We start from the raw sequence: 14,892 nt of genomic DNA on the forward strand, positions 1-14,892 counted from the left end.
CACATGTATTCCATGTAATATACTTGTACCATGCTTAAATAGTATTCCTTCTCACTGCCTATTAGGAAAGGGATTATAGTATTAATATAGTCTTGAAAATTTAGAATGAAATGTTTATTTTCAGGGAAAATTTTCAAATAACATGACACTATTTGTTAACCCTTACAAGGTTGATGGTGTCTAAGGTGCCCAAATTTCATTAAAATTTCTAATTCTTTAATTTCTACATTTTAGAATGTCAAAAGACCCAGATTTTATCAATTTTACCTGAAGAGACTCTGAAAAAAGTACAGACAAGCGGTTTTTGGAGAATTAAAAAAATTGAATGTCCCAAGTTCTTCAATATAAAATGCATCTCTCTGGCTTTTTAGTTATTTTTTCTACTTTTCCTCCATGCAGTAGATTACTGTTCCATTGCTCATTACAAGCCAGGCATCAGTTTTCAGAGAACAAAATCGCCATCTGCATTTGCAGTATCAATCAGTAACATATATCCTTAGGTCTTTAGATCTGAAAGAGATGTTGGATATCACCTTAGGTCAATTTTACATTTATATTTATGTGTGTGTGTGTGTGTATCATGGTTCTACCATAGATCTACTATGAACTATATGTTGTTCCAGCTAGGGAGAAAAGTCAAGTTTAAGTAGATTTCTGTTCTCCAGAGATACTAGTCTAGTGAAGAATCAGAATTTCTCATTGCTATGATTTGAATGTGGTTTCTCTCCTCTGAAACTGATCTTGAAATGTAATCTCCATTACCAGATATTACAAGAACAAAAGTGGAACCTGTAATAGGTGATTAGAGCTCTGCCCCCATGAATGGATTAATGCATGCATCCAATCAAGGATTAATGTGTTTGATTTTCTCAAGGGTATTTTTTCTAATATCCTTATGAGAGTATTTTTCTCATACTTTGAATCAGAGTATTATTTTTCTAGAAGTTCTTGTGGGGAGCAATCCGGACTAGACTGTTACTCGAATTAGGACTTATTCTATGCATCTGCTCTCCCACAATATGGCGCTGGGAGAGAAGTAAACAGCTTCCGCACAGCTGCCTCCAGTTCAACCAATTAACTGTAGGACTTGCTCCTGATTGGAGAGCAGCGTACTCGGCGTGTGGGCAGCCGAGTTGGGATTGGCAGAGAAGGACTATAAAGGAGGAGAGAGACGGCATGCACCAGGAACATCTATGGGGAACACCTAAGGGGAACACCTGTGCAGCCCCCGAGAGAACCGGCCGGCAGTGTGCCGCTCCCCTGCGGAAGTGGGGAATGCGGCCAGGGGGAACTGCCCTTCCACGGAGGTGGAAGGGATAGTAGCCAACCCGGGAAGAACCAGCAGCAAACCCGGGGAGGGCCGAGCAGACGAAAGAACAGCGCAGGGTTCAGTGTTGCTCCTCCACGAAGAGGGGGAGCGACATAATGGTGCCGTGACTCGGATAGGAAACCTGACTCGGATAGAAAACCTAGGACGGATAGGAAACCTAGAACGGATAGCAAACTTAGGAGGGAAGAAACGGGAAGAATTGGGAAAATATCGGAGAGAGAAACTAGCAAACAGCCTAGGGAAAATATCGGAGGGAGAGACTAGCAAACAGCCTAGGGAAAAGCCGGACGAAAAGGGTGCCGGAAGAAGCTATTGAAAGCCTAGGCATAGACTCAGATACGGACTACGGACTACGGGGGGAAGCTGGGAGAAATCTCTAAGGTCGAAAGCGAAAGTGAAAGCTAGAACAAACAGACTCGGATGCGGACTGTGGGGAGAGGCCAGGAGAAATGAGGGAGGAGTATCGTTGGAGGAAAGTTTGGGGAAACATACCGGGTAGAGAAAACTGTTAGGGAAATTGAAGCCGCGGGGGGCAGGCCAAGGCGGAAACGAAAGCCACTTTGGGGTTCTCAAGTTAGCCCGGGAATAGGGGGCGAAAAGTTGAAACCAGAAGCTGAGACGTAAGCCAGATTGGGATCCGTCTGATTAGCCCGGGGAGCAAAGGACGGGAAGCCAAATCGTGGGGCGGAGACGTACGCTGGGTTGAATTCGCCAGGCTAGCCCGGGGAACTTGGATTGAATGCTAGTGGTGGAGACGCAAGCTACGCTGTGTTACTCGCGGAAGCCGCCGCGTGCAGAGAGCACGGGGCGTGAATAGATAGGGAACGGGGCTGGCGTAGGCCGTGGTGCGGACGCGAAGGGCGTGGAGACCGCGGAGCGCGGAGCCAAGCCGCGCAAAGCCGGGAAGCCGCGCAGATGAGGCGCGGGCTGAAGCGGCTCAGAGCCGGCGAGGCGCGGAGAAGCAGCCTCGGGGCGGAGCCCGCTGGCGGGGCGAGGCGCCGGGAAGCTGCGCGGAGCCGTGAAGCTGCCGGCAGGGCGAGGCGCCGGGAAGCCGCGGGGATAAGAGAAAACAGAAGTTTGGAAGTGAAGTAAAAGAGAAATGGGAATGCTGGAAGATAGAAGTGAAATGGGAGAGGTAGGAATGCCCGGAGATAGAGAAATAGAGAAAAATAAGGCCTCCCCTCAACATGCCAATTAGAAGGCTTGGATTCGGTCTGCCTAATCAAGTGAGGCGATGAGCACCTGCGGGCAGCTAGCAGCTTATGCGCCGCAGGTCACCGAAGACAGGCACGAATTAACATCAGTAAGGCTTCCCCACAATACAATAATATTAAGCTTGGATTCGGTCTGCCTGATTTAAGGCGGTAAGCGCCAGCAAAGCTCGACCAGAGTATGAGCTGCAGGTCACCGAAGATAGGCACGAACCAACACTAATAAGTCTCCCCCACAATAAGGCAATGAGAAGGCTTGGATTCGGTTTGCCTGATAGGTCTTGTAAGTCCCCTGCAGGCAGAGCAGAGCATGCGCTGCAGGGCACCGAACACAGGCACGCATCAGCGCCTAAAAACCTCCTCACAACATGGCGAAGAGAGGACCCGGATTCGGTTTGCCTGATAGGACTTGTAAGAGCCTGTGACAACTCTAGCAAGTAGAGCAGAGTGTGTGCCACGGGACACCGAAGACAGGCGCGTATCAACGCTAAAAAATAAAAAGAAAGGGGGATCTGTGGGGAGCAATCCGGACTAGACTGTTACTCGAATTAGGACTTATTCTATGCATCTGCTCTCCCACAATATGGCGCTGGGAGAGAAGTAAACAGCTTCCGCACAGCTGCCTCCAGTTCAACCAATTAACTGTAGGACTTGCTCCTGATTGGAGAGCAGCGTACTCGGCGTGTGGGCAGCCGAGTTGGGATTGGCAGAGAAGGACTATAAAGGAGGAGAGAGACGGCATGCACCAGGAACATCTATGGGGAACATCTAAGGGAACCCGTGCAGCCCCCGAGAGAACCGGCCGGCGGTGTGCCGCTCCCCTGCGGAAGTGGGGAATGCGGCCAGGGGGAACTGCCCTTCCACGGAGGTGGAAGGGATAGTAGCCAACCCGGGAAGAACCAGCAGCAAACCCGGGGAGGGCCGAGCAGACGAAAGAACAGCGCAGGGTTCAGTGTTGCTCCTCCACGAAGAGGGGGAGCGACAGTTCTGGATGAGACGTTTCTGAGTTTCTCCCATGCCCCTGCCTTTGCCTAGGTGATGCCCTACACTGCCTCAGGACTCTGCCAGCAGTAAAGTGGTCCCCAACTGGGTCCCTATTTTTGGGCTACAAATGTCAGCCAGAATAAACTTTTTCTTTTGAGAATTTATTCAATCTGTGTTACTGTGTTTTTAGCAGCAGAAAATAGACAATGAGAATAAGCGCCAATATCAGTATTAAAGATGTTGATTAAGATATTTATGAAGACACTTTGGCTCAACCATGGAGGTGATAAATGAGAATATTGAGTGAATGAAAATATTAAGTTTGCTAATTCAACAAAACACTGATTTAAAAACCACTCATCTTGTTTAATTCCTTAGTTTTTTTCTGGTTACTTTCACCTTTATTATTAAAACATTTGTCCTTGTTTTCTTTTTTTAACTTTTATTTAATAAATATAAATTTTCAAAGTACAACTTTTAGATTATAGCCACTTTTTCCCCCCATAACCACCCTCCCACCCACAACCATCCCATCTCCCACTCCCTCTCCCATCCCATTCTTCATCAAGATTCATTTTAACTTATCTTTATATACAGAAGATCAATTTAGTATATCCATAGAGAATTGGTATTAAGCGAGTGTGACATATAAAATCCTAGAGTAGGGGCTTGTGTTGGGGCATAAATCCAGTTAAGCCAGCAACTCCAGGCATCCAATACGAATACTGATTCTAGTTCCAGCTGTTCCCTTTCTGACCTAACTCCTTACTAATGCATGTTGGAAAGCAATGGAAAATGGCCCAACCTGTTGGACTCCTAGTACCTACACCAGAGACCTGGATGGAGTTTCAGAATCCTACTTTCAACCTGCCCCAACCCTGAGCATTACTGCTATTTGGGGAGTGAACCAGTGAATGGAACATCTTTCTTTATTCTCTCTTCTCCTCTCTTCTCTTTCCTCTCCTCTTCTCTCTTTCTCTCTCTCCAACTCTATTTATTTCAAACAAATAAACGTTTTTTAAAAATTCTGACAAAATATGTATCTCTTTTAAAAAAGTCTCAGCAGTATAAGCACAGAAGTTTATACCATTAATGCTTACATTAAAAAAGAAAGAATTGGGGCTGGCATTGCGGCATAGTGGGTAAAGTAGACACTTGAGACACCTTTATCCCATATAGGTGGTGGTTAGAGTCCTGGATGCTCCACTTCCAATCCAGCTCCCTGCTGATGTGCCTGGAAAACCAGAGAAGGATGGCCCAAGTGCTCAGGCCCCTGCACCCATATGGGAGACCCAGAAGAAGCTCCTGACTCCTGGCTACAGATCTGCCCAGCTGTGGTGGCCATTTGGGGAGTGAACCAGCAGATGGAAGATTCTCTCTCTCTCTCTCTCTTTCTTTCCCTGTAAAGTCTGTTTTTCAAATAAAAATAAAGAAACAGCGGTCTCAAAGCAATAATGTAAACTTCCCCATTAAGAAAATGGAAAATGAGGACCAAATTAAATCTAAAGGTAAATAGAAGATAGAAAACAATCAAAATAAATCAGTCAACAAAGTTAAAAATAGAAAAAAATTAAGAAAAACCAATGAATGTTTTCTTTTAAAAATGAATAGATTTAATATGTGTATTGACCAAACCCAGCTACTTTTTAAATATACATATGAAAGAAAAATAACAAATTTCAAATATCAATGAAAAGGATTTCACAAAAGATCTTACAGGTACTGAAGGAAGTGTATTATGACTAATTTGACCTCCATGAATTCACCAAATTAGATAAAAATGAAAAAAAAAAGAATGTGAAATAGCAAAGCTCATCTAAGAAGAATTAACAGTATTGTATATACTAAATAATTGAATTTATGATTAAATATTTCCCACAAAGAGACTCCCAGGCCAACTAGAGCAAGTGGATTCTACAGGATATCTTAAAAAAATACTAATTCTTGACAAACCTACCAGAAAAGTGTCCAGCTCATTTTATGAGGTCATCATTAGCTTGATATCAATATTTGACAGAGTCATTACAAGAGAAGATGAAAAAAAGATATCTCTGATATCTCTCACAAATATGAACATAAATTCTTTATCAATATTAGTAGATGAAATCCATCAGTGTATTGAAAAAATAATTTTGATAATATGGGATTTGTTCCAAGAAAGAAAACTTGATTCAACATTTAAAAATTGATTGATGTGAACCACCTTATCAACAGATGTAAAAAATGATTATCTCAACAGATACAGGCAAAAGCTGGACAAAATTTAATACATGGACATTATAAAAACTTTCACTAAACTAGGAATGGAAGGAAATGTTTGCAATTTGATGAAGGTGATCTAGAGAAGCCTGTTTATATTCACTTACTAATGGAAGATCAAACTCTTCTCCACTAACATCTCAAAAAAAAAAAGCAATGATGTTCATTTTTACCATTTCTATTCATCATTCTACTGAAAAATTTAGTCAGTTAAATAATGGTAGAAAAATAAACTCAAAGAAAAAGCAACAATAAATATTAATAAGTCAATTGATTCAGCTTTTAGGATAAAAGATCAATATAAATATCCAGTGTATATCCAAATATTGGCAATAACAATTGAAAAGTTATAGAAAAAATAACATTGATAATAGCACTGAAAAACTTAGTTGTGAAACCACAGAAAATATCTGAAATAATCATATGTATCTAATTACAAAACACTGATGAAACTAATTAAAGTATACCCAGATAGACAAACACTGGTGTTGGGCTTATGGGCTGAAAATGTATATTGTTAAAGAAGTAATTTTCTCAATAAATATCTATATTCAGTGCAATCACAATCAAAACAGCAGATTTTTTAAAAAAAATTGTTTATTCAAAAAGCAGAGATACAGAGAGAAGGAGAGATAGAAAGAGAAAGAGAGAGAGAGAGAGAAACAGAGAGTCTTCCATCTGCTGGTTCACTCCCAAAATAGTGCAATGGCTGGGACTGGGCTAGGCCTAAGCCAGGAGCTTCTTCAGGGTCTCCCATGTGGATTCCAGGGCCCTAGTAATCGAGCCATCTTCTACTGCTTTCCCAGATTCCTTAGCAGTGAGCTGGACAGGAAGTGGAGCACATGGGACTTGAACCAGTGCCCATATGGGATGCTAGCATTTTAGGCTGAGGCTTAACCCAGTATGCCAAATCTCTGGCCCCAAAAACACAGTTTTTGAAGACACTGTTAACCTGATTTGAGGTTGTATATATTTATATAGAGATTCTACATTAGCCTACCATCTTTTAATAAATTTTTTAAAGATTTATTTATTTATTCGAAAGTCAGAGTTATACAGAGAGAGGAGAGGCAGAGAGAGTGCTTCCATCTGATGGTTCACTCCCCAGATGGCCAGAATGGCCAGAGCTGTGCTGATACAAAACCTGGAGCCAGGAGCTTCTTCTGGGTCTCCTACATGGGTGCAGGGGCCCAAGCACTTGGACCCTCTTCTACTGTTTCCCAGGCCATGCCAGAGAACTGGATTGGAAGAACAGCAACCAGGACTCGAACCAGCGCCCATATGGGATGCCGGTGCTTCAGGGTGTGCACCTGCTGCGCCACAGTGCCAGCCCCTTAATAAACTTTTAAAACTAAAATAATCAAGTTAGTATAGAACTGCCAAAAAATAGACATGTGGATTAATAAAACTACTTTAATAGAAACTAATTAATAGACTTCAGATGTAGACTCACAATACATATTCAGCTAATTTTTACAAAGTTAAAAGTACCAATTCTTCAAAAGAAATGAATTGAAGTCTTCTCAACAAATCGTGCTAGTTCAATTAAAATTAACATAAAAGTAACCTCACCTCATATCTTGACTGTACATAATATCCAATATTAAATGGATGACAGATCTAAATGTAAAACAAAACACTATAAAGTTTCCTTAGGAAGTAATAAGAAAGAAAAATAATTTTACAATTGGGTTAGAGGATGGTTTATTTTTCAATATGACAGAAAAAACATGAACAATGAAGCAATAATGAAACACACACTAATAAATGAAATTATCAAAATTCAATACTTTTGTTCATCTTGAAACATGATTAAGAGAGGTGTGTCATAGAATTATGGAAAATGTAATTCCCAATTACACTTTTGGTAATGATCTTTTATCTGGAATAAATGGAAAACATTTATAACATAGAGATCATCCAATTAAAAATTAGATAACTCATGTGAATAGGTAACTCATCAAAGAGAAGATTTACAACTAAGAATATAAATACCTGTTGAACATCTTAATTAAAATTACAATAAGGGGGCCAGTTTTGGCATAGCAGGTGTAGCCACCACCTGCAGTGCCAGTATCCCATATAGCTGCTCCATTTCCAAACCAGCTCTCTGCTATGGTCTGGGAAAGCAATGGGAGATGGCCAAGTCATTGGGACCCTGTGCCCCATGAGAGACCCAGAGGAAGCTCCTGGCTCCTGGCTTCAGACTGGTGCAACTCTGGCCATTGCAGCCAATTGGGGAGTGAACCACTGGATGGAAGACTTCTCCTCACCATCTCTCTTTGCCTCACTTTCTCTCTCTGTGTAACTCTGACTTTCAGATAAATAAATAAATTTTTAAAAATCACAATAAGGTATCATGACATACTACCAGAATAGCTATTATTTTTAAAAAACAGAAAGATTAATATGATCTCATGGATTCAGAACTTTTAGAAATATCACAAATTGCTGGCTGGAATGCCAAGCAATGCAGTCATTATGGAAAAAGCCTTTTCAGTGTCTTATTAATTTATACATACCTAAAGACACTGAGATACTACTTCTGGTTATTAACTCAGGAGATGAGAAGACATAAGTGCACAGATGGCTGGTGACATACTTACAAGCTTCATTCACAGGAACCCTCAACTTTAAAACAGCCCAAATACTCAACAAATTGGATTTGGACTAAGAGATATTGTGGCCTATGCATACTTTGAGTAATAACTCAAATAAAACAACAAATCACTGGCATATGCAACAACAGACCCAAATATCCATAACAGTCAACTCAGTGTGGACATAAACGCTTATGCAGTGTGTAGCCACATGACTTACTGGAAGAGGAAAAATACAGAAACTAAACCTAGACAGTGATTGCCCAGCCCTGATTTGATTAGTGATGGGAATAGGTGGTAGGACTAATTGTAAAGTGACAGGGAACATTTGGAATGATGAACATGTATACCTCAGTTACAATGCTGGATCTACCACTGTATAAATTCAGTAAACCACATTGCAATGTAAACCAAGAAAGTTTGGATACAAACTAAAAACTTTGGTGAACTGCAAAAATGTAAATGGAGTCCGTTAGAGAGGTAGAAGTTGTACATGTTTGTCGCTCCCCGTCTTCGTGGAGGAACGACACAGGACCCTGTGCTGTTCTTTTGTCTGCTCGGCCCTTCCCGGGTTTACTGCTGGTTCTTCCCGGGTTGGCTACCGACCCTTCCACCTCCGTGGAAGGGCGGTTCCCCCTGCCACATTCCCCACTTCCGCGGGGGAGCGGCACACCGCCGGCCGGCTTTCTCGGGGGCTGCACGGGTGTTCTCAGATGTTCCCCTTAGATGTTCCTCGTGCATGCCGTCTCTCTCCTCCTTTATAGTCCTCCTCCGCCAATCCCAACTCGGCTGCCCACACGCCGAGTAAGCTGCTCTCCTCCAATCAGGAGCAAGTCCTACAGTTTATTGGCTGAACTGGAGGCAGCTGTGTAGAAGCTGTTTCTTCCTCTCCCAGCGCCATATTGTGGGAGAGCAGATGCATAGAATAAGTCTTAATTCCAGTAACTTAGTCTAGTCCGAGTTGCTCCCCACACATGTTATGGACTAATCCTAAGAAAACTTTGGAGATGTTAGGGAGAAAGTTTGTAAAACTGAGTAACCCTTGGCCTTATGGTTAAAATCCCCATGACTTACATTGGAGTACCCAGGTTCAATTTCCAACTCCAGCTCCTGATTCCAACTTCCTGATAATACAGACCTGCAAGTCAATGGCAATGGTTCAAGTGACTGGATTCAGGCCACTCATGAGGGAAAACTGGACAGAGTTCTCAACTCTGAGCTTGTGCCTAGGCCAGTCTTGGCCATTGCCAGAATTTGGGGAGTAAACAAGTGAATTTTCTGCTGTCTGTTCCTGTTTTTTATTCTCTCTCTTTATCTACCACTCAAATTAATTTAAAAAAATAATAATCAAGTCAGCAAATGTGAATGTGAACCTTCTATACTGGCTGCTTGTTATATAGTATAACCATATAATTTCTGGTTTGAGTATAAATGGTGAACTTACATAAATTGAAGTCATTAACTTATGTATGAAGAATTGTAAAATAATTGTCTCTTCCTAGTTTTAAGGAATATAGCATGAATAGCTCAAAGAAACACTGTTCCATTTTCTTGTTTACTTTGATTTAATTTCAAAATTAATGTCATAGTCAAAAGCTATTAAACAAAATAATGTAAAGTAAAAATGAAATCCTATCCCAGATTCCTTCACAATAACCTCCCTGGAGTGGGCATTTGTTCTCATGGATTGAAATGCCAGTTTAATGTGCCAGAGTTCCGTATCTGCCAGTTAGGATTTGATAGCTGATTCCAGCCATTTACCAAAGCAGAACCCTGGTAGCTCCAGGTAACAGCTCAAGTAGTTGGGTTCCTTTCTTCTGTGTGGTAGACCTGGATTTAGTTCTTGTCTCTGGCTTTTGTCCTGACTCCTCCAGACCTTTGCCAGCACTGGGAGTAAACTAGATAATGAGAGCTCTCTCTCCACTGCCTCACCCCATCTGTCTCTTCGCCTTTCAAATAAATTAAATTAAACCAGAATTCTCCAAACTTAAAAGTATCCATTTAAGAGACATGTAAACAGTGATTGTGGACAACTGACTTGCTGTGTGCTGTCCACGGGCACAAAGTAAGTTGCATGTTTTAGGCATATTCTTTCAAGTTACCTGTGTTCAATGTCATGTGCTTAGATGAATCTAGTAAAGTTGTTAAGCACACCTCCACTTGACAAGCCTGAAGGGCTAGAGAGTGGACTGTTAGAATGGGAAATTCATGTTTCTGATCACTCAGGGTTCACATAGATGATCAGGCTTTCCAGGGCTATGCTTCCCTATGTACATCTTTCTTTCAAGAAAAAAAAAACAGACTTTGTGTGAAACAGGTTCACTGTGCCTTGGTTACCAGTGTCTGAGCCTTTTGGCACAGAAATCTCATGCACACAAGTTGCATAAAGCAGGTGTAGTACTCATGGATAAACAGCAAGGGACAACAGATGCCTAGGGCAGAGAGCAAGCCCGGCCAGTGAGGTTCAGGACAGCTGTCTAGGAATGACAGGACCTCCACTGCGTATTTCCCACTTGAGAGCTCCAGAACCCCAGGGCCACGTGAGTATGCACTTGAAGTGTTGAAGGACAACCTGTTTGTAAGGGAACTGGGACAGTAGCAGGCAGCTATGGTCCCAATTTCCACCCCATCTCCTTTTTTTCTCAGCAAAATTCATGGTTATTCTTCAAAGCTAAAGTGAGAAATGAAGAACTGGTGTCAACCCAAAGCCATCTGGAGACCTGTCCAGCACACTGCATGTGAGAGCCTGCTTTATTTCATGTATTCCATGAGCCTGTGCACAGTTAAACATAAAAATAACAGCTCTCAGACTTCACCACAATTAAGGTTTAGGAGTCAGGATTTCTTTTTTGGAAAATCCAAGTAAAAATGTGAAATATGTGAGTAAGCAACTCTAAAGACAAAGTTGAATCTGATATGTTTGGAAAAGATAATTACTGACATGCACACTGAAATACTAATGAAAAAGAAAACATTTTGGTCTTCAAGGATTGAGAAAGTGATTTTTCCTTAAAAAGAGAGATTTTGTTCCAGCTGTAAGTGGTCATCCAAACTTTCGTCTTAAGCAGTTTGAAATTGATAACAATATTTTTCCAAAACAATTATTATCTAAAGATAATTAAATAAAAGACATGTGACTCTAAAATATTGACCATTTCAATGATGACTTTACAAAGAAGATATGTAGGAACTTCCTATATCTAGATATTTAGTCTGCTACTAAATTATATTGAAAAAGCCTCTATCAGGAGTAATTATTTCTGTTTGTAGGCCATTGATATATTTGCTTTATTTATAGATTGATTTTCACCTCAGAAAATCAGCAGAATTATCACAAGTAATATTTCATCTAATGTCAAAGAAATTAATTTATTCTTTTCCATATTTACATCTATGGAGTTGTTCTATTTTCCAATTGTCATTTTTCAACCATGGCCTCTCTCATTGACCCAGAAAAAGCCCCCTTCCATGTCATAGATTGGTAGCTGAAGTTGTGTTACAGGCATCTTCTTGGTTGTGGGACAGATTCAAATGCTCACTTTGCTTACCTTGCTTTTTTTGCCTACACTAAACCAAATCTTTTCCTAACTATCCACACAATCACTTCTCCCTCCCCAGTTATTCATAATGTAAATTGTGGTGAGAGGTATTATGTTCAAAGTACCAAGGGAACAGTGCCTAGAATTTTTACACAAGCAATGACTGCATGTCATTTCTGAAACTTATTTTAAGATCCTAGAGTCCCAAGTTCATATTTGGCATAGATGAGTAAGAAAAACTCAGGTTCATGCCATTAACTTGTATTATTTCTGTTTCATTCCATTCTCTCTCTTCCTTACAGAATGATAGTAGCAGTAGTAGGTATCAGGTGCTGACCCATTGTATCTGATATTCTTTTTTTTCAGATATTATCTCCTGCATGTTATGTTTTATTGTATTTTATTTTCCTGTTGGAGGTGGAATTCTGTTTCTCCTTTTTTAAAGATTTATTTATTTTGAAAATTGGACTGAGAGAGAGAGAGAGAGAGAGTCTCATCTGCTGATTCACTCCCCAGATGCTCACAATGGACAGGTCTGGGCCAGGCCAAAGCCAGTAGCCATGAATTTCATTTAGGCCTCCCACTTGGGTAAAGGGACCAAATACTTGGGACATCTTCCACTGATATTTCCAGGCCATTAGTAAGAGCTAGATCAGAAGTGGAATAGCTAACACTTACATGGGATCTCATAGGTGGTGGCCTTTACCCAGTGCCCAACAAGACCAGCCTGGAATTTGGTTTTTCAATCATAAATTATAAATTTGGAATTTGGGTTCATAAAACCACCCCCATACACTTGGACAATGCCAGACTCATATCTCATCAGCCCACATAAGAAAATAACACAGATTTATAATATGGAAATTGGGAATGAAATTAACAGAATTGGCATTTGTCTTAGTGCGTTTTCTGTCACTAACAACACAATACAACAGATTGGGCAAAGTACACAGAAAAAAGACTTACCCTGGCTTGTGACGGTGGTCCAGGTTTGAGAGGCCACACCTGGTGATGGCTTTCTTGCTGGTGAAGACATCATCTTGCAGGTGGAGGGCACCAGTCACTACGGAGCTTCTGTTGCTGGTCTGTTCTCAAGATAATCTGTTAACCCAACATTCACATGCATAGGTTAACCCAGTCATGAGAAAGTCCCACCTTGGTCCCACTTCTTAATATCTCATAATGGGGATTAAATTTCAACAAGTGTCAGAGGAGGCAGATACATTTAGACAACAGCAGCAATCTAGAACTGTTTCAAATATCATCTGACCACGTGCTCTTCTTATAAAATTTTGTAGAACTCATTACTGAGACATTTTGTAAGCTTCACATGTCATGTTTTGGGTCCAACATATTTTAGTTTATTTTTATTCATTACACATAATACTTTTATTAAGCCATGGAGCTAAAATTATAACATGTCATTTGTATAGGAATTATTTTGAAAATATAATGAGACTATAAAAATATCTGGAAATAATATTTGCTGGAATAACCTTAATCTATTCCTCTGCAGTATGACGGATTTAAAACAGGTACATGAAAGAAGTGGTAAAAGGAATTGGATGCTATCTATATATTTTATGAATTAGTTTCTCATTTTTAAAAATCAAAAAGAAGCTTCAAGACACCAAGAAGAGAAATCTAGAACAAGGTTGGTTCATATTCAGTGTGTTATTGTTAAAATAAATTCACACAGTACAGTTATCTAGTACCTACCTAAAGGTTGAAAATAACAAGTGTCTGGAGCAGACAAAGTGATACAGCAAATTAACCAGGTGTTCGGGATGCTTGCACCCCATGTTGGACTACCTGGGGTCAAGCTCCAGCTCTGCTTCTAATCCAGATTCCCACTAATTAATCCTAGGAGTCTAGTGCTAATGGCCCAGGTGCCTTGACTTCTGGGGTCCATACAGAGCACCCAAGTGGATTTTCTGAGCTCCTGACTGTACTTTGGCCCAATTCTGGCTATTGTGGGCCTTTGGAGAGTGAATCACTGAACTGAAGTTTCTTTTTCTCCCTCTCTTCTTCTCTCTCTGATTTTTTTCTGTCTTGTTCTCATCTTTTCTGTCACTCTGCCTTCCAAGAGTGTGAAAACAAACATGTTAAAAAAAAAAAAACAGCAAGTGTCCAGTTGGTCTTGAACCCCAGCTGGCATTCCTTATTGAGGTATGATTTATGAAAAGACAAGCATCTGCAATTTCCAAGAAAACTGCTGATCTTTACTATTAAGAAATTCCTGGATACTAATGAGTAACTTTTCTAGGACCTGAGAAAGCAAGATTATGAAATGAAGAGCACATTTAAACATTCACCTGTCTCAATCCCACTCACTTTTCCTTTTTCTTTAAAATATTTTCTGACAGATTTATTGTTTTTAATTTATTTGTTTATTTGAAAGACAAAGAAACAAAGACAGACAAAGAAATCTTGCAAGCATGCTTTGCCTTCGGAATTCCTGCCACAGTCAGGATTGGGCCAGTGTGAAGCCTATGCCTGGGAAAGCAGAGGGAGGCAGCCCAAGGACTTAGGCCCCTGAACCCACAATGGAGTATTGAATAAAGTCCCTGGCTTCCGCTTCAGCCTGGCCCAGCCCCGGCCTTTGTAGCCACCTCGGGGATGAACCCCAAGATGGACAATCACTCAGAGAGAGAGAGAGAGAGCTCGCGATGCCCCCTGCATTGCTTCTCTCCCCAAAAGGCTTCAATGGCTAGCCTGAGCCAGGCAGAAGCCAGGAAGCAGGAGCTCCAGTCAGGATGCCCGCAACATAAGGGGGAAGGGTCCAGAGTACCTGGGCCAACAGTGGCTGCGTCCCTGGGTCAAAGCCTGGAGCAGTGGGACTGGAAGCGGCCCTGTGGCATCGGACACTGGACAAGGAACCGTGCATATGCGTCACGCGGCGCCATGGCGGCTTCGCATGAGGAGTGCGCCTGCGCCGGAGCTGTGACCCGGAAGTGCAACCGCACGCG

The 14,892-nt window shown here is 41.4% G+C and overlaps 1 long non-coding RNA gene across 3 annotated transcripts; it reads right to left on the bottom strand.

The window, feature by feature from the left end:
• Positions 1 to 231: 231 nt before the first annotated feature.
• LOC149120549 (uncharacterized) lies at positions 232 to 14,853 on the bottom strand. 3 transcript variants are annotated; one of them, XR_016226174.1, is made up of 4 exons: positions 14,715 to 14,853; positions 12,890 to 13,024; positions 9,459 to 9,522; positions 234 to 510 (listed from the first exon to the last, which is right to left on the bottom strand). It is a non-coding gene; the product is annotated as an uncharacterized LOC149120549 (long non-coding RNA). The 3 variants fall into 3 exon arrangements; XR_016226175.1 differs by lacking the exon at positions 234 to 510 and adding an exon at positions 7,641 to 9,374; XR_016226176.1 differs by lacking the exon at positions 9,459 to 9,522 and having other exon boundaries at positions 232 to 510.
• Between the last annotated feature and the right edge of the window lie 39 nt (positions 14,854 to 14,892).

Source organism: Oryctolagus cuniculus, chromosome 19, assembly GCF_051225735.1.
Source record: "Oryctolagus cuniculus isolate XC-2025 breed Fujian yellow rabbit chromosome 19, ASM5122573v1, whole genome shotgun sequence".
Taxonomy (NCBI): domain Eukaryota; kingdom Metazoa; phylum Chordata; class Mammalia; order Lagomorpha; family Leporidae; genus Oryctolagus; species Oryctolagus cuniculus.